This window comes from Anguilla rostrata, chromosome 7 (genome assembly GCF_018555375.3).
Source record: "Anguilla rostrata isolate EN2019 chromosome 7, ASM1855537v3, whole genome shotgun sequence".
NCBI classification, from domain to species: Eukaryota; Metazoa; Chordata; class Actinopteri; order Anguilliformes; family Anguillidae; genus Anguilla; species Anguilla rostrata.
Window position 1 is genome coordinate 3168770 of NC_057939.1, and position 22960 is coordinate 3191729.

At 45.1% G+C, this 22960-nt stretch overlaps 1 protein-coding gene across 1 annotated transcript in view; it reads left to right on the forward strand.

Annotated features, from left to right (window-relative positions):
• Positions 1 to 11472: 11472 nt before the first annotated feature.
• Positions 11473 to 22960, forward strand: part of LOC135258784 (ras-related protein Rap-1b) — a 42688-nt gene continuing 31200 nt past the window's right edge. The window contains exon 1 of the mRNA XM_064342365.1: positions 11473 to 11621. The gene's annotated coding sequence lies outside the window, so the exon portion shown is untranslated. The remainder of the gene's footprint in view (positions 11622 to 22960) is intronic.

Sequence of the window (22960 nt, forward strand, 5' to 3'; positions counted from 1 at the left end):
ACTGGGACGTAACCAGACTATACCCGGGCAAAATTTGAGCTATATTGGGGTTAACCTAGTCCGTTTATGTCAAAATGTCTTTCTGCCCCACTAAATTTCTACCCCACTTGACGTCTAGATCGGTGTGCTACTTCCCGACTTGCCACAGCGACCAACCATTCATAATGATAATAACAATACTAATACTAATACGAATAATTGCCGTTGTTACGTGCTTGCACACCCTCGCACGTTGACTCCCTAAGCTGCTCTGTATAAACGTATCTGTGTGAGAACATCGCTGACGAAACGCGATCCGGCGCTTTGTCAGAGGTTGGCCGGCGGCGTCCGGGGCGCGAACGGGAATTCCGCGCAGACGGGAAACAGGACGCGGGAATGACCGCGGCGGCCATGTCCGGGTAACCAGGAAGTGACACGTCCCGCGACGCACTCCGCCCACCCGTCCCCCAGGGGTGCCGAGGAGACGAGGCGTGGAGGTGACCTCACAGCGTGGAGCGGGGCGGCTCCTCAGAGCCAAAAAGAAACTGCTGAGGAGGTCGGGCCTCGGCGAGGGGTGACCTACATACCGAAACGCCTTCCCTCTGAACTGTGGGCGGAAACCCCACCACACTCTTCTCGCACCACCGTAAAGACCGTAAACCTCTCTCTCCCTCCCTCTCTCTCTCTCTCTCTCTCTCTCTCTCCTCTCTCTCTCCTCCCTCCTCTCTCTCTCTCTCTCTCTCTCTCTCTCTCTCTCCCTCCTTCTCTCTCTCTCTCTCTCTCTCTCTCTCTCTCCTCTCCCCCCCTCTCTCTCTCTCTATCTCTGTCGCTTTGATGGACATCCTCGCGGGCTTGGTTCTGTTATAAAATGGTGCAGATTCGTCTCATTACCAGAAGCCAGCAGCCTCCGCGTATGGGCTTGCGGTGGAACGAATGAGAAACTTCAGCAACTGTAAATGTATGTCACGTATTTTTTTCTTTTAGCGATGCGTCAGCTCCTGTGCCACTAATTTAAATGTTGAGGCAAGAATTCATGCTTTCAGGTGTGCTTGTCTTTGCTGTTATAATCACAACTTTGTGCCGGGCGACTTGGTGAACATTTCATATAGCACTACATGTCATCCATTTTAAACAGTTAGAGTACCTGACCATGAGAGTGTCCCTCCTTAAACTAAAACATGTTCCCCTGTGGTGTTGATTTCAGTTCCTCAATTACACCACAATTCTGACTGCAGTTACTAGGTGTTTTTACCACAAATCAGATACCCTTGAACTGTACCCGCAGAGATGAGGTCCCTGCACCAGGACCTCAATTTGTAATTGAGGGGCTAGAAAAATGTGAGATATTTTATATTGATGATTTGGCAAAAGGTGTTTTTTTTAACGTACACATACTGATAACATACTGATTACAAAGGTGCTCACCCCTGGAATCTGCCATTCTGATGGAAATAAATTTAATTAACCAAGTTTGATTTTAAAATCAGTAGCACTTTACACTCCCGTTGACCAAGAAGTCTTATCACAGACACAAACACATGACATCAAGGAAATGCTCTCATAATTTTCATCCAGGTAGTTGAATGTAATCCTGGTATTTGAATGCGGCTCCTACTGTTCTGAGGTGGAAGCAGGTGCAGTTTGAGGTGGCAGGTGCAGTTTGAGTTGGCAGCAGGTGCAGTGTGAGGTGGCAGGTGCAGTTTGAGGTGGCAGCTGGTGCAGTTTGAGTTGGCAGCAGGTGCAGTTTGAGCTGCGCTTACACCCCTGCTGGTGTGGTAGATGATATCAGAGTGTGGGAACCTCACGTGTGGGAACTGCCATACTCTGCACCACAGCCTCTGTTCATCAAGATAAACATGTGAATATTCAATATGCCCCATATTTTCAAAACCACCCGCGATCACGTCGTATCACAGAAGAGAGGTAACATTCTCTTGACTGATTTTCGACCAGTTTGCCTTTGCATCACGGGCAATGAAAATATTTGAGGTGATCGTACACCAGACGGCAGACATTGATCTTAAGGACATTGTGCTCTTTATCTGTAACAAGGTGTACAGACGTGCATGGGCATATGGACAGTTGACTGTCATTGACTTTAGAAGTGAAAATCCACAAGCACCCGATTTATGAAATGCTTAAGACTTGCTTGAAGCTGTGTAGTCCTCATTTCTGTTTAACATAATATACACCAGGCTACAGACGTAGATGTCTTGAAGGGCACTTACATAAATTGTAAGAAGGAATGAAGGTCATCTTGGCGCAGTAACGCTGGAGAGCCCTCCATGTTCCAGCGAGTGGTGATAAGAAACAACATCGGACCGAGACCAGGGAATCGTTCTATTGGTCCGGGAGCATCGTTGACACGCCAATTCATTAGAAACTAACGCAACATTTCTTCCACCAATTGCTCTGACCGGACATTACATTGCCCGGTCGGGACCACAAACCGGACCTGTAGAGGTAATTTGAAAACCGGACATTCTGGTTGAAAAACTGGTCGTCCGCTGCAGGATTTGACGAGCATTAGAACTGTATGTGTGAACTGTGCAAGTGAACGAGAGTGTGCACTTAGGCTGTGTTGCAGTGCATTTGTGCTTTTCATGCAATATACTAATGCGTTTTGTGTGAATGCCTTATGGTTGTACTTTTACAAGTAGGTGCAGGTGATCTAATGAGCTCTTAATTGCTCTTGATTAGTCACTTTTAATGCCTTGAAGGAGTATTTATCATATTCAGCGGTATTATGTCAGAAATGCCTATGCTAGGATTCTGGGTGGCTTGTCCTGCCAAGGAATTGTTGTGGTGCATAAATGGTTTGATATCAAATCTGAATCATATCATTGCCAACTAAGGCCAGCAGCCCAACAGGGCAACCCAGTCTTGTCTCGCTCACGGATTGGAGGGTTTCAGTCGGGCATAATGACAGCATTTCATCGCTCAACAGCGACGCCCACTAGCACCCACAAGTCCATTCGTTAAGTTGCAGATGAACGGTCTTCCTCCAACTCATGTCTGTGCTGACTGGACTGTGATGTCATAAAAGGCTGTAGCTGACCTCACGTGCTGAGGAGGAGAGCGCGTGGTTCATTTGACATGCTGTGTTCACACTGAGGCACTCGCAAAGTAGCATTTGCATTAGCGGCATCCCAAAAGATTCACGAGAGCCGTCAAAAATATTTTCAAGCGTAGCGCGGTAATAAAGTTGTGCTACACGGGGGTCTACAAGGAGGATGGCAGGCCAAGGTTCAGACTTGAATTGTAAACTTACACCTGAGCCTACTTCACACCTGAGCTGCAAAATACCGTTCTGTAGCAATCCCGGTGTTTTGCTTTCCACTGCGGATTTGTGGGCCTGGAAATGGACGTCACACCGAACCCGAGTGCACTGGCACGGCAGAGGGAGTTGTTGCGTAATGAGGGTTTATGGCAGGGATACAAAACTCTGTCCCTCGAGGCCAGTAGTACTGCCGGTTTTCGTTCTTCCCCCTCTATTTGGGACAGTGGGAGGACAGAGAGGAACGGATTTCTTTTGGGAAACAGATCCCGGACTACGTGGGAGGCGGGGGCGCCTGAACCCAGTGTGGTCTTTGTGACATCACTTTCTGTTTCTGTCTCGCCTGCCGCCACTGTTGCACTCCTATGAGGACTGGACTTTCTGGATTCCGGAAAGCTCCTCCTTTTTTTTTTTTTTTTTTTTTTCACAGTGAAACAAAGATCTTATTTATCTTTCCTGGGGAAAAATAAAATGCCGTAACAGCTTGGCAGAGGTGCAAATGAATGCAGAAATAACATTACCCAACATGTCTGGCAAGAAACATTAAGAGTGAATTACTGACCTTATTTTTCAAGTTATAAATAGTGATGCACAATTAAGTCACAAGTATGGCTTCCAGAGAACATGACAGAGACACAGTTGAGGGATAACTGCGGCTCGTACCCTGACCAGAACTGTCTGGCGTCTGAGGAAAAAAAAAAAAAAGAGTATAATGCCACAGATTAGAGAGAAAAGCATTTATACAAAATGGAAACTTGTGAAAGGTGCATTTCCTGGGGCCCTGTTTTATCCTGTTTTATGTGTCAGCCTCAGTCACCACATAAAGGGGCCTATCGTTAGCTTTTTGTTAACTGATTTCCGATTAACAGGTTGATTAAAATGTGTGTGTGGGTGCATGTGAGTGTGTGAGTATGTGTGTACGTGTGTGTGCGTGTGTGTGTAGGTGTGTGTGTGTGTGTGTAGATGTGTGTGACCTCAGAGACCGTTATCAGAGGCCGGTACTCTGAACAGCTTCCAGGCAACAATGTATTATTGCTAATGTACTCAGTGACAGTGTACTGTAGGTGTCCAAGCAGAGTTCTTCCGACCCACTTACCAAACCCTTTTCTGATGAAGGCTCAGATTTGGCTGAGACGCATCAGTATGTATTGACATGGCTTATTGAAAATTATTTCCTAAAATGTGCAGCATTTTTATATGCATTCTGGAGTGCCACTGCCTTTTCCCATGGCCCATTTGGACTATGGGAAATGCCACTGACTGCTGTAGCCGTGGTAACAGTCAAACCCCTTGGTGAGTGGACATCACACTGTGGAGAAAAGCCCCTAAACCAGCGGTAACCAATCCTGTTCCCGGAGATCTACCGTCCCGTACGTTTTCACCCCAACCCTAACAAAGCACACCTCATTCAACAGCTAGAGCAGGGCTGCCCAACCCTGTTCCTGGAGATCTACCGTCCTGTAGGTTTTCACTCCAACCCTAACAAAGCACACCTCATTCAACAGCCAGAGCAGGGCTGCCCAACCCTGTTCCTGGAGATCTACCATCCTGTAGGTTTTCACCCCATCCCTAACAAAGTACACCTCATTCAACAGCTAGAGCAGGGCTGCCCAACCCTGTTCCTGGAGATCTACCGTCCTGTAGGTTTTCACTCCAACCCTAACAAAGCACACCTCATTCAACAGCTAGAGCAGGGCTGCCCACCCCTGTTCCTGGAGTTCTACCGTCCTGTAGGTTTTCACCCCAAACCTAACAAAGTACACCTCATTCAACAGCCAGAGCAGGGCTGCCCAACCCTGTTCCTGGAGTTCTACCATCCTGTAGGTTTTCACCCCAACCCTAACAAAGCACACCTCATTCAACAGCTAGAGCAGGGCTGCCCAGCCCTGTTCCTGGAGATCTATCGTCCTGTAGGTTTTCACTCCAACCCTAACAAAGCACACCTCATTCAACAGCTAGAGCAGGGCTGCCCAACCCTGTTCCTGGAGATCTACCGTCCTGTAGGTTTTCACTCCAACCCTAACAAAGCACACCTCATTCAACAGCTAGAGCAGGGCTGCCCAACCCTGCTCCTGGAGATCTACCGTCCTGTAGGTTTTCACTCCAACCCTAACAAAGCACACCTCATTCAACAGCTAGAGCAGGGCTGCCCAACCCTGTTCCTGGAGATCTACCGTCCTGTAGGTTTTCACTCCAACCCTAACAAAGCACACCTCATTCAACAGCTAGAGATCTTGTTGTGCTGCTAATTAGGGTAGAAATAGGATTGTTTGCTGATTCATAATTATGTGGCTTGCTTGACATTTCACTGTGAAAGGCCAAAGTGCCCCCACCAACAGAACAGCCCCCGCCTACTTACAGGGCATGATTCAATCCTGCACGTGAGCTCAACCACTCTGCTCTGTAGAAGCAAGGTGACTTGCATCCCCTGCCATCCGGGTGAATACGTCGCTCCTCTACAAACCACTCAGTAATTGCCCTTCTTCTGCCGTGGTCTGAAGACTCATCTCTTCAGACTATACCTGGACTAACTATCACCACTCTGCAGGGCACTCCCAATCTAGGATCACTCTTATCACTTGTATCCTTTCAGTTTGTTCCTGTAGCACTTTCATGTTATACATGTACCTCCATCCAGCACTTATATTGCATTACTTATATTGCATTAGACTTTACTCTCTGACCTAGCCTATGCTTACTGTGTGAACCGGACATAATGTGTTCATGGATATGAATAACTGTTACATAATGAGTATTGTACCTCATCGGACCTGTGTTTTGTAGTTGTTCCAATGACCTTCGGTATGCACTTATTGTATGTTGCTTTGGATAAAAGCGTCTGCTAAATAAGTGTAATGTCATGTAAAGTGGCTTAGACTTCATAAAAAGGACTGAACATGTTAACACAATTGTCATACCACTGTCGCCATCTAGTGGCTGTTTCATTACATAGAACTCTGTTCAATAAGTCTGCCTGAGAACGTTACATTGGCAGTCAGCATTGGGGAAAAAATTCAAAAGCATTTTCACTCAATGTGTGGCAGTGGAAACAACTAGGATTACATTACATCGGTCAGCAGCCAGCATACGAGCACTGACTCCAACAGGATCGTAAAGAATGATTTTAATTGTTGAAAACAAGTAATATCCCACCAAAACGATTTTGTTTTCTAAATGTTTTTATGTTGCATAAAGTTTACGTGGTTGTATTAGGTAGCAAACATGTGTTTTAATTGCCACTAAACAAAAAAAAAAGTAAAAAACCTGATGTCAGTTGCTGTGAAACGCGTTAACTGTGTTTGCAGGAGGGACTTAAGGCATTGTCACTTAAGCAGTTATTTGGAGAAGACCGAATGACAACATGGCCGTTTTTTTTTGTTCTCCAGAGCCCAGGTTCAGTGGCTTAGCAGAGGGAATGTTTTAATGAGGTCCTTTGAATTAAGGAGGTGGAGAAAGTTTCACAGAGGATATAAATCTGCAACCTCGTGAATCTGATGACAAGAAATTTCCACATTACAACTTCAAGGCCCAGGAGAGTGGGTATCGGCCATGTTTGACTATGTGAAGGCCTTCATTAGAAAGCCGAAGCTGTGGAAGAATCCGCTTACGCAAAGCAAGACAACTCATTTCCCATCGAGAAAATCTCTCCTGGATGAGCAGGGTGCTGATTAATTATTCAGAGGTGATGAATATGCTGCTGCAATGACCTGCTTCTGGGGGGGCGGGGGGGGGGGGGGGGTTTGACAGTGGATCTGCTGACTTCAAAAGGCACACAGACCCCTTTCAGATGTTTGCCAAACCCGTTCTCCGTAGATGACCCTTCCTTCATTATCTCTCACTTCGCAATGACGAAAAGTCAAATTAAAATAAATTCTTTGAAAAGAAAATGTTTTTTTTTTGGGAATTTTTCTCAACATTTGGAGTTTGGAGTCTCCAAAATTCCAAGTTGGTGTTCTAGCACTTCATTCCTTTTCAATTAGCAGTAGACTGATTGTGACATCAGCATTAGAATGTTCAGTTACAGTAAGAACATTCTAGTCACGTATGCATGACCTCGCACCGTAAAGGGTTAAACTTTTGTGTGGGAGCACCAGAGTTTGGAGCTGCCACTTTTTGAGAAGTTTCTTCCTGGCTCAACAGAACCGGTACAAGGTCACATAGCTTCTGCCAAATGGCTTTTCCATGTTTCGCACTGACCTTTCCCTGCACCAGGACCTCATTGGAGGCTTTCTCCGTAATCTCACAAGGGATCAGACCTCTGTCTTGTCTTCCTTACCCTAACACGCAGCATATTCTGTTGTATAGAATGATCTATTCCGAAACCAAAATGCATCGCGTGTAATTGAGGGAGTCAATCGCAACGCGTTGTTACCGGCAATGACCCGCACATCCCCAACTGCAACCTCCCCCTGACTAGCGCCCAAGGCTGTTGGGAATGGTACCTCTGCTCTCAGTGATTGCACGGGTAAAGAACATGGTGTATGCTCAGAATCTAGGACAAATAAACAGAAACCTATTACATAATGGGTAGGGAGCTGGTCTTGTAACCCATAGGTTTCAGGTTCGATTCCCAGGTAGGACACTGCCGTTGTACCGTTGAGCAAGGTTCTTAACCTGCATTGCTTCAGTATATACAGTATATCCAGCTGTATAAATGGATGCAATGTAAACGCTATGTAAAAAGTTGCGTAAGTCGCTTTGGATTAGGGCCTCTGCTCAATGCCTGAAATGCAATGTAATGTTGTTTATACTACACTGCAGTTACCCTATATTATATTGACCCTGCCCACCACCAATCCCACAATGTCACACTCAGTTTGTTTTGAAAATGGACTGTCAGAAATGTACAGATCACTGTCCTGTCTCTCATGAGACATCCCATTCATCCATCTATCATTCATCTCCAGCTAAATAGAATGGTGGCCTGTTGTGTTCCTCAATCAGTTTGCGAGACGTATTCAGTATGCTACAGAACAAAACTAAAGTAATCAATACAAATCAGTAATTTCATTATTATTCACATCACAAAATGGTAGCTATCCATAGGAGGGGCTTTTCTTGCCCGGATCTCCTCATGATGTACCAATAACCCTTGAGGCAGCTGCTTAAAGTCCACCTGACCTCTCTGCGTGGTTCTGGATGGCTTCTGCGGTCTGGCAGTTATACCGTCTGTACATTTGTTAATGCACTGGTCACAAAGCGGAAGCTATCCATCAGAGGGTCCCCCCCCCCCCCGCTGCGCCGATAGCTCTGGAAGGGGGGGGCCGCGTGAAATCCACTTGACCCCGCTGAAAGATTCCGGAATGCTGCCGTGCACACCGTGCAGGCGATACGGGGATCAAGGGTGCGTTAGAATGTACAGACGGTTGTCATGGTGACACCACACTGGTACTTCCGCGCCGTGGGAGCCTTTGTGGGCGCCTGAGCGAGGAGCAGCGGGTTTCTGAACGTGTGTGTGTGTGTGTGTGTGTGTGTGTGTGTGTGGGGGGGTGGGGGGGGGGGGGGGGGGGGGCGGCGGTGGCAGCTCGTGGCAGTGACCGAGTTACAAGAGCGGAGCGATCGGTGTCAGACACGCCAGGGGGCCGCTGCTTGAGTGGAGCTCGGCGTAGCTCAAGTGCTCTCGTTCCTTCACCTTATCAGGAAGGGGAAGTGTGGCTGAATGGTTTATTATTTAACTCCTGCAGGACAAAACTCTCATTCATTCCGTAATCAAACACTGGTTGATAAACAGAAGGAGGGAAAAAAAAGATTAACAGTGCTGTAAATTAGATCGTAATAAGAAAAAAACGAATGTTGAGCATCCATGAAGGTGAGTGCGACACAGCAGAAACTGTGGCGGAATGAACAACATAATAACTGACTGACAAGAAGGCTATATCGCCCTCTTGTGGAGGGCTGACTGAACTGCAGGTGATAAAAGTTCCCTCCATAACCCTTGTCCCCCGAGATGATGCATCGATTACAATGAACAGTACAGACTACAGAGTATGTGTATGTGGCTCATAGAAATTGATTCTATTTGAAATATTGCTTATCCATGGAAACACTGCTCATTTCTTAATTCCAGAACAAATAGAAAAATTCACTATTTGACAGACTCCAAATAACATTTAAAATATTAGATATTCGGGGCATATGCAAATAGCCCATACAACATACATTACATTACATTACATTATAGGTATTTAGCTGACGCTCTTATCCAGAGCGACTTACAACAGAGTAACCAAACTCAGGATCAAGTCCGCTTAAGTCCATTGAACAACATGTAGATAAAAAGCCTTTACTATGATGCATACAATAAGGAGAAACAAGATAGTCTGAACAAAATTTTTTTTTTTTTTTTTTTTTTTTTTTTTTTTTTTTTTTTATAGTTATGGGAGGGGGTTTAGGGAAGAGGAGAGAGGTACACAGAGAAGAGGTGCGTCTTGAGTTTCCGTTTGAAGGTGCTCAGACACTCTGCTGTTCTGACCTCCACTGGAAGATCGTTCCACCATCGTGGGGCCAGAACTGCAAAGAGTCGAGACCTTGTTGCTGCTCGTGTAGGGGGAGGAATCAGCCGCCCTGTAGTAGCCGATCGGAGCGATCTGGCCGGCTTGTAGGGTCTGATCATCTTCTGCAGATAACCAGGAGCTGACCCCTTGACTGCTTGGAAAGCAAGCACCAGTGTCTTAAACCGGATGCGAGCTTGCACTGGTAGCCAGTGGAGGGAGATGAGGAGGGGAGTGACGTGGGAGTCACGAGGGAGGTTGTAAACCAGACGTGCTGCTGCATTCTGGATGAGCTGAAGGGGTCTGGTGGCTGATGCTGGGAGGCCAGCCAGGAGGGAATTGCAGTAGTCCAGACGTGACAGTATCATGGCCTGGACCAGGAGCTGTGTGGAGTAATTGGTGAGGAGTGGTCTTATTCTGCGGATATTGTACAGGATGAACCTGCACGACCGGGTGGTTGCCGCGATATTCTCAGAGAGTGACAGCCTGTTGTCGAGCACAACTCCAAGATTTCGGGCACTCTGTGAAGGGTGTAGGGGAGTGTCTCCTAAAGAAATGGGGAGATGAGAAGTGGGAGAGGTAAGAGAAGGAATATGGAGAAGTTCCGTTTTGTTTGTGTTGAGCTTGAGCTGGTGTTTGGTCATCCAGCTCTGGATGTCACTCAGGCAGGCGGATATGCGATCGGAGACCTGAGTGTCTGTGGGAGAGAAAGAGTAGAAAGTTGAATATCATCTGCATAGAGATGATATGACATGCCATGGGCGGCAATAACAGGGCCAAGGGACCTAGTATACAGAGAAAAGAGGAGGGGACCAAGGACAGAGCCCTGAGGGACCCCAGTTGTGAGGGGACGAGGAGCTGATAGTGCACCGGCCCAGGCAACCTGGAAGGAGCGGCCGGAGAGATAGGACGCAATCCAGTTGAGGGCTGGTCCGCAAATTCCCAATTTTGTCAGGGAAGACAGAAGTGTAGGATGGTCAACGGTGTCGAAGGCAGCTGAGAGGTCAAGAAGAATTAGGACAGATGAACGGGATGCTGCGTGTGCTGCGTGGAGAGACTCAGTGACGGAGAGCAGGGCAGTCTCCGTCGAGTGACCGGGTCTGAAACCAGACTGCTGAGGGTCTTGGAGGTTATGTTTAGAAAGAAAAGAGGAAAGTTGGTTAGACGCAGCACGTTCGAGAGTTTTAGATAGGAATGGAAGAAGGGATACCGGTCTGTAGTTTTGGGTGAGGCAGGGGTCCAGTGTTGGTTTCTTCAGAATGGGGGTGATGTGGGCTCTTTTGAAAGAGATGTGGGCTCTTTTGAAAGAGCCCAACACTCTCAAATGAGTTAGGCTTTGAGTATTCTGCAGTGAAAGTAAAGTCGCACCCACAATAAGAACAACCTCAAAATAACATATTTGTCAGTTGGAAACTCAAGGAATGACATCAAAAACACACCACAAGTTTTACAGTCACGTAACACTGAAATTGGCCCTAAGTGGGGGGAGGTCGTCGGCCCTTTTTAAGTATAAATGTTTTTATTCACAAACTTGCCTATGCGCAGTCAAGAGCAGGTTGTACTGATTTTGCGTAAGACATCAAAAATATGTGGTGACTTTTATTTAACAGACATGGAGCGCAGTCTATTCTGATTGGCTTAGGTAGTCAGTGTGTGGCGTTTGGGTCAATCAGCGTCAAATGAGTTGAATGCTCGCTGAATAAAAAAGACGCACCCTTCCTTCCTTCCTTGTGCGATTTGTGAAACAGCTTGTGAGTGGTGCTGAAACCAAACCGAGGCTGCGACGTCATGTAAAAACTCAAAACCTCACCCAGAGGAGCAAGAGCGGGCGGCGATAGAGACGTAGACAGATTGGAGCGACGGGGAGGGACGCAGTAAGTATCTTGGAATATTCTTTTAATGCAACTTTTGTCTCGATATGGAGCGGCGGGGGTTTAATTGAACCTCGACGACAGATTAGTATCGATGCTTACTTCGGGTTCGTCCACGACGTGCTGCAGATTTGCAGATTGTGCGAAGGAACAAATGACCGGTTCTGAAACGCATACCACACGGTTTGCGGAAGAGTAGGTCAAATGTCTAGAATATGGCGGAACGTGAGCGAAACAACTCTACACCCAATATTTTACTGGGTCATTGTGGCTACATTTTCTTAGCCCACTTCGTTGTGCCGCGCGGGGTTGCGTGCATTGGTAGGCTGTTCGATTGTTGACCCTCAGTTGGACCGTGCGAGGTTTTTAAGCAACTGTACGAAATGGCGTTTTGTTATATTCAGCCTGTGGCAATGTGGAAGTTGGAGCGGAAAAGGAAAAAAGTTCGAAGGCTTTATTGTTCAAAAATGCGAATTCTGCGATGTGGCCAGCTTTCAGTCGCATCGGTGTTGATGCGAAAGGCCCCTGTACCCACTCTTAGTTGTGTCACAGGCAGTACCGAGACCATGACTCTGTGCAATTAAACGTTTTGTTTATTTGCAACCACAGCACTCACTTTGGTTGTGATGTATCTGACAACGTGCCCCGCCTAGTTCAAGACTGTCGTGCGATGTAACTGTTAAAGATCCGTTTTCTTCTTGAAGGAAATGGGCCAGATATCTTTTGATTGCAGCCATTAGATCAAACTACAATGCCAGAAGCAGATCAAAGTTTGCAGTAGTCCTACTATTCAACGTCTGTGCGGCCTTGCTTGTCTTTTAAGGTTGGGAAGTTGACGCAGTAACTGATGACATGCCAACAGATCAACAATATCTGGCTGGAAACTTTTCAAATGGAGATGCCTTTTAATAAAAGTATTTTTAAACAAATGTTTCCATTATTGATCTAATCTTATCTCTGTATTGTATGATGGTTGCAATATTTTCCTGAAGCTACATGTCAGATACTTTAAGTTCATGCTACAAGAATGTGAAAAATCTGTTTGGCCATATATTATTGTAAGAGAAGGGACACACTGATGTAAAAATGCTCACCTTTCTTTTCTGCTTCTTTCTGTTTGTTGCCTCTACCAAAGTTGTTAAATACCTGTAAGTTTCTGATGAATTTGCTTCCATTACATTGACAACATAATGCCAGTTACTCTGATGTATGGAAAGGTTCATGACATAAATTCTCGTTACATTATGCATGATTAATTTAATTGCGGCCTGTTCATTCTTTAGTGTTTCGGCGGCTTACTGGGGAAATAATTAGTGCTGTGCAAACATGTTCATCCTCTGAGCGTAAACGGAAATGTTTCTTTTCCCATTGGTTTCCTTGGATAGGGGGCAGATGGGTATTCCTTTTGTTGCCCATTAGCTAGCTGTTGGTGTTGAACCAAGACAATGGCATTGCTGGTCACACTTTTCCCTGATAATTTTTCTTTGCGGTTGTATGAAAGTACACTGCCACTTCTCCCTCATGATATCTTCATGCTGTCTCAGATCCAGCTCTGTCTCAGTGTGCTTGGTGTCCTTGTCGTGGCTGTACCGCCCCCTGATAGGCTACGTCTCACGACAGGTCTCGTCTTGCTCATTTTCCCATGATTCTCAGCCCAAGTGGGCTCACAGGAAGAGGTTCTGTTTATCGTGACTCTGAGGAATGAGGAAGAGGGAAGTTTTTTTTTTTTCTTTTCCATTTGCATTCGAATTCAGTAAATAAACAACGGAACAGAGAGCTGTTTGCATTTAGTTTTATTCTGTGGCTGCGAGGAGCTTTGCCGACGGCTGGAAAGGTGTTTGAAATTAATTTCACCGCCTTTATTATTCCACAGTCCTGTTGCAATGAATAATGCTTCTCTAACAGAGGGAGAGGAGGCCCACAGTGCGATAATAGCACGGATGTAATGCATCTACAGCATAGTCAGCCCCCGGGTTCCTTCTGTCTTCTGTATTTACGTATTCTTGGCGGTTCCGGTGGCGTTTGTTTTTTTACGCTGGGCTGGAGATGTTCTCCTTTATTTAGAAGGTGCTGTCACTGCAACTGTTGGATCCAAACGGTGAAGGATACTGTGCTGGTCATCTCATTGGTGCCCTGTTTACGAGTGGCGATGGCCAACTTTTCTTTAACTTTCTACTTTAACGGTTGCCTATGTTTACTGTTGGCTACAGGCCGACAGAGTTAGACCTAGAGGTTCTGTGTATGAAGGCTGGGCTGGATTATGGTGCTTTCTCACGTAGTTCACTCACTCAAATTCATTTCCCAATTGTTGCTTCACATTGCCCAAGACAAACAAAAACAAATGTCCTCAAATAAGCAGATGAAAATGCTTTTCAGGTTAGACTCATTTATTGTTAAACTTCACTGGTATGCTAACTTCCTCTGTCTGTGCAGAATTACGGCTGCTAAAATGACTACAATTGAATTTGATTATGATAGCAGACGGCCTAATCTTCACAAAGTGATATAGCCAAGAACCAGCTGTTTCCCTGGTTTTTTTTAAAGTCAGTTTTCAATCTACAGTATGATAGGCTACACAGTCACCTGTAAAAGGAATAGATTCAAAGAGTACTAACATTTCCCAAGCACTTCTCAGTCCTATAGTATTTACAGCAGCTATGTAGGGACATGGTGAGGTATAGTTAACTTCTTGTATTACTGAACTGGAATCTGGTGTACTCGTGAAATTCTGAAAGAAATGACAAATTGGCTCTATGACTAGGAGTCCACATTTGCAGACATTTTGCGTCGTCCTACCAGGGGTTGGTGGGTTTAGGTTGGACAGGGGTTCCAAGTCACTGCTGCATCATCTTTTGTCACCACTGTGCTGGTTGCCCATTGACTACTGGTCTATTATCTCTACAACTGGTCTGCTACTGGTGCAATGTCTCTGCTACTTGACTACTGTCTCTGCTGCTGCTATACTATCTTTGCTACTGGTCTACTGTATCTGGTACTGGTCTACGGTCGCTGCTGCTGGTCTGCTGTATCCTTTGATAGTTTCTAGCTCTCATGTAGTACCGGTGGCCTGGGAGAGTAGCTTAATCTTTAGTGATAATTTGGAAATGAAGTGTAGAAAATTGTGCTAAGGTGCCAAATGCATAAGTTTGATGGCCCTTAAGCGTCTCGGTACTCAGTAACGTACGTTCCCTGGTGGTTATTTTTGTTGTAGAACAAACCCAGGGATTCAGCCAAAAGGCAAATTGTCACTCACAAAGCATTTCACGGTGAGCACAATGGGAAGATTGGCAGCTTTAATTGGTCGAGTGTTCTTGACGTGTTCCAGAATCCTAATTCCCACCAGCTACGTTTTTGAGATTCGCCATTTGAATGCGCCCCAGGTCTCCTGACCTGTCTTGACCTGCCTTAACATGTCATGGCTCGAACGTCAGGTGTCCATCTGGTGGGATTGCCACACCCAAACGGACTGCCCCATGTGAACATCTTATTTATGCTCACAGGCTTTATATGTGTCCCATCATGCCACACGCCTTTCCATTTACCTGGTTGCTGGGGCCCACCAATTGGCTGTCCATCTTTTATATTTTTAACAATAAACCAGGTAAAATGCAGCTGCAGTGCAGAAGTGATCAAAGCATTGCACTACCTACATATGATCTTTCTAATGTGAGAAGTTGGTCTTCATGATGGAATCCTCTGGTTCGCTGGCTTAACTCAATTGTTATGAAGTCAAAAAGCCTTTTTGATCACCACTTACAACAAGGTATGTGTGCTGAATTTTTAAGAAGTAAAATAAATGGCAAAAAATACACCCTTAGGCAGGAAAGCAGGAATTTCCTCTTCTCAGAAAAAGGTGCCTGTTGGTGGGTCTCAGTAGTTGCCAGTTAGATGGCCTAAGTGTCAGGACAGAGGATAAATCTTTAAAAAAAAAAAAAAAAAAGAAGTCACACCTCAGACTTTCAAATGAGGCCTGCTAATGGTGTAGTAGTGAAACCTATGACTCTGTATATGATCTCTTTTTGGCTATGAATAATATTACTAGTTCATGCAAAAAAAATCCTGAAAGTTAGACAGTCAAGTAAAACTGTTCTTTTTTAAGTGCTGATGAACTAGTCAAATATTATACAAGTAATTTAGCAAAAATGTAATGTGGTGCATGCATGGTGAATATTGCATTGAACATTTATAAGTCTATGCACGTGCCTTTTTCCTTTCAAAATGTTGAAGTGTTCCATGCTTTTGGTGAAACTGGATGGGGGTGGGGGTGGGGTGGGGGGGGGGAAATGAGACAGAACCCCCGGCCTTGGTTCACTTCCTCCTTGCACCGTCGAGGGCGGTGAAAAACACGGTCACCTGTGACCACTTCCTTCCCCCCGTTGCCACGTGACCCCCATTTTGAAACCTCTTCTTTTTTTTATTTTTATTTTTTTCCCTCTCTTTCGGAACATCTTTTGGAGCGGGCTTGCAGTCACGTAATCACTCCTGATTGGTGGCTCCAAACAAGGTGCTCCAATCAGGACCTGACTTTGACTGGCTGCAACCAATCACCCAAGCAGCTTCTCTTCTTGGGTTTCTGCCGTGCACGTAAGATCATCCTAATGAAAGTGGGCAGCCATCCTCGTCCAATCACAGACCGGGGGCTTTGCTGCATTATATGCCAATTGAATAGGTCCCAAAAATCTAAGTGATTTTACTGCAATTCCACGTTTAATTATTGATTATTCACAAACACTGCACCAAGTGCAGTGCGGTGCGTCTCGAGCAGTGTCGGATTGATATAGGCTAATAGAATAAAATGATACGTTCATTCTTGCTTATTCCTAATGACTTTTATAGCTGACATTTCACATCCTATCCATTTAAGTTATGACTGTGGCGGTTGGGTAGGGCTGCCAGTTTGTCTCCAGTTGTTTTCTCTCCTGTGCTTGAGCCCCTTCTTCAGCAGGAGGATGTTGACCTTTTTAATCAAGCTGCACGTGAAACGCGACCCAATCATCTTCCTTCATAAAGCAATTGCCACTAATTAAGCGCAGAATATGATTGACAGAAGAGGCGCTAATAAGCTGAGTTCAGTCTGATTGCTTCGAGCTGTGGACGTGTGGCAGTGTGTGGAAACGTTATGCTGGGGGCGTTAGTCTTTGTTCGAAGCTGTGGGAAACTCATTGAAAACGAGGGCGATTGCATTTAGGCTAACTTGCGCCGAAATTGTTCACGGCATGTGAGGTACACTGAAAAGATTAAAGTGGTGAATGTCTTGTGCAAAGTTCAAATGAAAATTCAAGGTTCTGAACTGATTAGCCTATATTTTATCGTATGGTACATTCAAGTCAGGTGATGCATTCAGTTATAGTCTGTTCTGTCATTGATGATGATGTCAGTGATGATGTAAAGATGCATCTGCAGCGCTGGTTACAACCGACTGGTATCGTTTTTCCTTTTGAGTAGGACTTGGATGTGTTTCTTCAGCCATATCCCAGAATTCCTCAGATGGCATTGAAGTGCCATTATCTTGTGCAAATAGTTAGTAATAATTGCCCAAGCCGAGATGTACATTTCGCTTTGAAATCTGGAACTGAGTCGAGTGAGAAGGTTGTCGCACTGAGTCTGCACAGCCTTAAATCTCCACTGTCTTTAGAGGCCTGTGAGCTGGAATGTGGCTATTTTTTTAAATTGATCGGGGATGCAATACACAGTTTCTCTATAACTTCACTGTTTAGTCTGTGCTGTCGGTGTTTGCTGGGCCAATGCACAATATTCATAAAGGCTGTCTAATTTTAATTTATGTGTTGTGAATTCTGACAATTTTAATTTATTAAAAAAAAGTAATTAACTGATGAAATAAATGAACTTTTATTGTATCAAATAATCAGCAATATGAGTTGTGAACAGAGCTATAATTAACTTAGCAAGTGTCCTATACAATTTAGCTGTGTTTGTGAGCTCAGCACAACGGCCCTGCCTATTACACGCATGTAACACGTGTGTAACTGGTGCATTGTTCAGTAAAGAAGTCCCTGACCATAACAAGGTAGGAATCGAGAGTTCAAAAATCTGTCAATTCATCCATGACCACAGATAAGCTCTCGGTTGTTTTGGTCACTCACTTTAAATTTGATCTTATGCAGTGTGTGGTCCGCAATGCCGTCTAGCTGATGGAATTTCCCCACCATTTACTGCATGCTTGTTCAAAAAACACACACACAGTTTGGGATGGCCCCGTTTTTCCAGTGGGCATATTTGCACTTATGAACACATCTGTTAAATTCTCGGTGACGTCCAGCCACCGCTGCTGAAGGGCTGTCTTTCCCCCCTGCTGATAGATGAGTCTCCTCCAGTGTCGATCCCCGTCCTTGATTGATGTTTGTTTTCTTTTAAATGTTGGTCTGTCGTCGTCTTCGCGTGATTCATTGTCTAATGGAGGCTGTGCAGAGTGAATGAGGCCTTGTCTGTTTACCGCGCAGATACAGTTCACTCTGTTGTGCTTTTTTTGTTGTGTGTGTGAATTTGACATTACATCCATGCTCACATTCTCTCCTTTCTCTCTCCCTTTATGGAGCCGGCCATCTTATTTATATCAAAGCTGCCTTTGATCTCGTAGGTTTTCATTACAACTCTAAATGTATAGCCTACATCTGATTGTACTAATTAGCAGCTCAGTGCATATCTCTCTCTAGCTGTTGAGGGAGATGTGCTTTGTTAGGGCTGGAGTGAAAACCTTACAGCACAGTAGATCTCCAGGGACGGGGCTGGGCAGCCCTGATTTATATTTTTAATGTCACAATTAGCCACTCGCCTGACCTTGCCATTTGAGTGCCTACAGAGAGCACTGGAGGATGGCTGTTTAAATAAGTGTTAAATCTCTGAGGGTCACATGGTCAAGGCAGACTGGTTGGCCTAATTATAGGCCAGTTCTTTTCATTAAGCAGTCAACCCAACCAACCTGAACCTGTGACTCTCAAATTGCCTGCCCAGTTCTGTATCTCCTGTGTGTTGTTCTCTCTGTACGAGGGATAGGAAGCACCAGGGACCCCACAACACCATATCATCCTGAAACTTGTGTCACAATTCTTTTGTGTGCTTTTTTAAAATTCTTTTTTTTGTGCATTGTAAACTAATGTTTATTGCGGGATGGCAGTGGTTGTTTTCCACATATTAGTCTGACCCTCATGTGTTGCCAGGGAAACGGCACCTCGTTTGCCAATAATCTTCAAATCTTTTAACTGTTTGCTAAGTTCACGCTGATTTCCCTGCGTTCCTGGTAACGACTGTTTTTGAATCCGTCTCTATGGACTTGTGAACTGCGCTGATCATCATGTTCATTCCCAGGCAATGGAAGGAAGGAGTGTGGGTGGGATGTGTGGTGATCTTATGTAGCTATATTATGCAAGTCTTTCTTCGAGGTGTGTGTGTGTGCGTGTGTGTGTGCATCAAGATTGGCCCCTTTTCTTCATTGCTTCAGAAATGCAGACTGCACTTCCCTTTTGATCTCTTCAATAATTCAAGCATCCCGGTTTTATTTTGCTCTTTCCAGCAGTTTGTCTGCTTTTTTGGATTTGTGCAAATGGGCCTTTCAGTTTCTCGGAACTCTGACCTCAAGACTCTGAGTTCTGATGCTGAATGACGCTCCTGCTTCAAGCTGTGTTTTTGACACTTCGAGCTGGTTTTAGCCGGTTCACCAGCTGTCCCCCGGCTGAGCATCCTATATTCAGCTAGTTAACCAGTTTGGCTGCCAGCTTACTCGACAAGCTTTACCAGCTTTATCCAGCTAGAGACCAGCTAGAGACCAGCTAGAGACCAGCTAGAGACCAGCTAGAGACCAGCTAGAGACCAGCTAGAGACCAGCCACAGACCAGCTATGCTCCTAAACCTGTTTAGAATCCCTGCTGGTCTTGCCTGGATTTTTCAGCATGGTCAGTCTACATTCATGTCCTCCCTGTAGCGTACCGTCTTTGTGAAATCACTCTAAACGGGCTGCTTAAGGGGGATGAATAGTCAGAGGGAAGATTGAAAACACTTCCATTTATAGCCCCATTTGACCGTTATGGTTTGTATTAGGCTTACAGTACGTATTACTTTGCTTTATGAAGAGGCTTGCTGGCTTAGTGCAAGCTCAGTAAGTTATGCGTTTGGTCATCAGCACCTGCAAGCATTTTAAGAAGAAAAAAAAGCATCAAGCTAAGCCATCCATGACAAATGATTTCATTTGTCTCTGCAACGCTGTAGCATGTACCAGAATGCAGTGCAGATGTAAGGATTGTGTGTCCGTGGCTGGTTTCATATTCAGTGTCTTTGTCGCAAGAAAAGGCTCCGTGTAAGGGGGCTGAGATGGGGCGGCCATCTTGGCGTGTTGCATTAAAAGTAGCCTACTTCCTGGATCTCCAATTGTGTAATATAAGACTGGGGAAGAGTTCACAGCCTTTTTTTCTTGTTGTAGGCTACTGTTTTTGATTTGGGCTACCAATGCCTTTTTGTACAACAAAGGGTACAATGTACCCTTCTATACATAGAGGTCTGATGACATTAAATTAGGCTACATGATATTTATTTCACATTGTGGTAGGGAAATAATGGCTCTTTGAAAAAATTATTTCCTTTTTGATGTACGCAGCAATATTTTCTGACATCTGTGCTGTCTCTGTTTTCCCAGTAATTTTGTGTGTTGGCGCATTTAAAAAATGTACTTTTTAAGAGCATGACACCCAGAAACGGTTTATTCATTTGGACATGTACGGTGCAACCTCCTTATAGAGAACGGCACCCATTTTGCATTCATCCTTTACGCTTACAGTGGTGTATTAAAATTAGTGAAATGAGTGACATGTTTGAAATGTCTTCCAGGTATGTTTTATTCACATATCTGTGAACGAAGCCATCCTTGTGCCTAACTTTGCTTTTGAAGAAATTGATTAGTTAACGCATTGTACAGTAAAACTGCCCACATAGCTTTTCCCTCCATTTCTAGTTTTTTTGGGAGCAGATTTCAAACTGTCTTTTATTAGCTCATTTTGTGTTGAAGTTTTGACTTGACCGAAAAAAAAAAGAAACTGCTTTATTTCCTGTGGAGAATAGAGATTCCATCCCCTGGATTTTCACCACTATGTCCAGGTTATTATTTCATCCGATATTCTGGCAAGTGGGTTCCACTGTATTTAGGCCTGTAAATAAGCCAGCTGGGACAATCGGCCAACGGTACACACAGGATGTCAAACTAGCTTCCCAGGGCTCGTTTTCAAATCTTTCATGAAACTGTGTTGTGAGGATGCTGTCCTTGACAATGGCTTTATTTCTTAAAGAAACTTTGAAGCGGCCTAATTTGGCCAAGAGCGACAATTCGGGCGGATGGAGACATCCGGGGTCTATTCTAACATTGTGGTTAATGACCTCGATCAAATGAGGAACCGACAGCTTCTTAAATGTTATTTTTGATCATTATTTTGCAGAGAATGCATTTCATCTCGGGCTCTTGTCTTTACGCTCTTTTTTTTTTTTTTTTTTTAACGGATGCCAGGGTCTTAGTATGGCATTCCTGGCACTGGGTTTGTCCACAGGATCGCACCCCCCTGAGACTCTGTAGGAAGCGAGATGGCAAGAGACCTCCAGACGCGGGTGGGCAGGCAGTTTAGCCTCTTCAGCCGCTTTGTCGTCTGTTTAAAGGGGAACTTCACCCTAAAATATGTATTTTTTTATTTTTAGTCAGGCTGTTCTTTGGTGATAAGGTCATGAAATTTCCACATTTTAAATATAGTGATATTATTCTGGAAAACATCTGCCGGAGTGTTTTGTTATGCATCAGTGCAGCAACCCACACCCAGTCTGAAGAGCGTGTCACTTACAAACAAGAACTCAAATGTTCGCAGCTCCTCCCGTAGTTTTCTTAGGCCGCGCAGTGGGTGGGGAAAAGGGAGATGATTGACAGCTCTGCTCACGGTCTGCCAAGAACTGCGCTGTGACCCCTGGACGACCCGCCAAAACCTCTCGGGGGTACGCTGCGGCATTTAGCAACATCCGGAGAATCTGCCCCGTCCTCCCCAGAGAGGCCGCTCAGATGCTGGCCCGGGTGTAACGAGTTGGAGGTTTGCCCGAGCTGGGATTTGAACCCGGAGCCTCTCAGATCGCCCCTGTGCTAAGCTTGATGTTGTTAGTGACGTTGTTAGCGACGACGCTAGCTAAGTGCTCTGTAGCGACTACCTTACTGCAGCTGGCTGTGCTGAACTTAGCGGCCCTAGCAGTTTTACAGCTCCACACCTTTACTGCAGCTGGCTGTGCTGAACTAGCGGACTAGCCAAGCTACACCCATCTTTACTGCAGTGGCTGTGCTGATAGCGGATAGCCAGATCTTACACGTGCGGACTAGCCGAGCTACTTCGCTTTACTGCAGCTGGCTGTGCTGAACTAGCGGACTAGCCAAGCTACACCCACTTTACTGCAGCTGGCTGTGCTGAACTAGCGGACTAGCCAAGCTACTTCGCTTTACTGCAGCTGGCTGTGCTGAACTAGCGGACTAGCCAAGCTACACCCACTTTACTGCAGCTGGCTGTGCTGAACTAGCGGACTAGCCAAGCTACACCCACTTTACTGCAGCTGGCTGTGCTGAACTAGCGGACTAGCCGAGCTACACCCACTTTACTGCAGCTGGCTGTGCTGAACTAGCGGACTAGCCAAGCTACACCCGCTATGCAAGCCCCTGGCGGCTGTGGCAGTGCCTCGCCGGCTGGCACTCTGACCACACTGCCACAGGTCCAGAGTTCCACGGCACACCTGGTCTGCACCTTGTTAAAAAACCACACGTGACGCCGTCCCCCACACCACCGACTCACCGTGGTCCCGGAGGCACGAAGAAGCTCCTATCAAATTATTATTATTATTAATAATAATAATAATAATATGTATTTATTAATTATTATGATTATTGTTATTGTTGTTGTTATTATTATTATTATTATTATTATTATTATTATTATTAATACATTTTTAAAAAATGTTTTTGTTTTGCCTTTGATGCTTTTTTGTTTGTCAGGAAATTGTAATTACTTCAATAAAGTAATTTAATGACACCGTTAATTCCAAGCGCAGTTTGTGCAGTTTATGTATCTGCCGTCGCCGCATAGTAAAAGTAATTTATATTTGGTGCTGTTTAAGCAGAATTTGTTAGGCAACTTATTTTCATTATCTGTAATTTGAATTTGTTTAATTAATCATTGTGATTTGAGTTCCATTTTCCCGCTGCTTTCCGTGCCCTTAATTAAGATTTCCCAGCGGATCTGCCTACATAAACATTCCCCGGCACATCGGCGTTCGGCACTGTCTTAGCGCGATTCTTCCGCTGACTCTTTTGAACAATG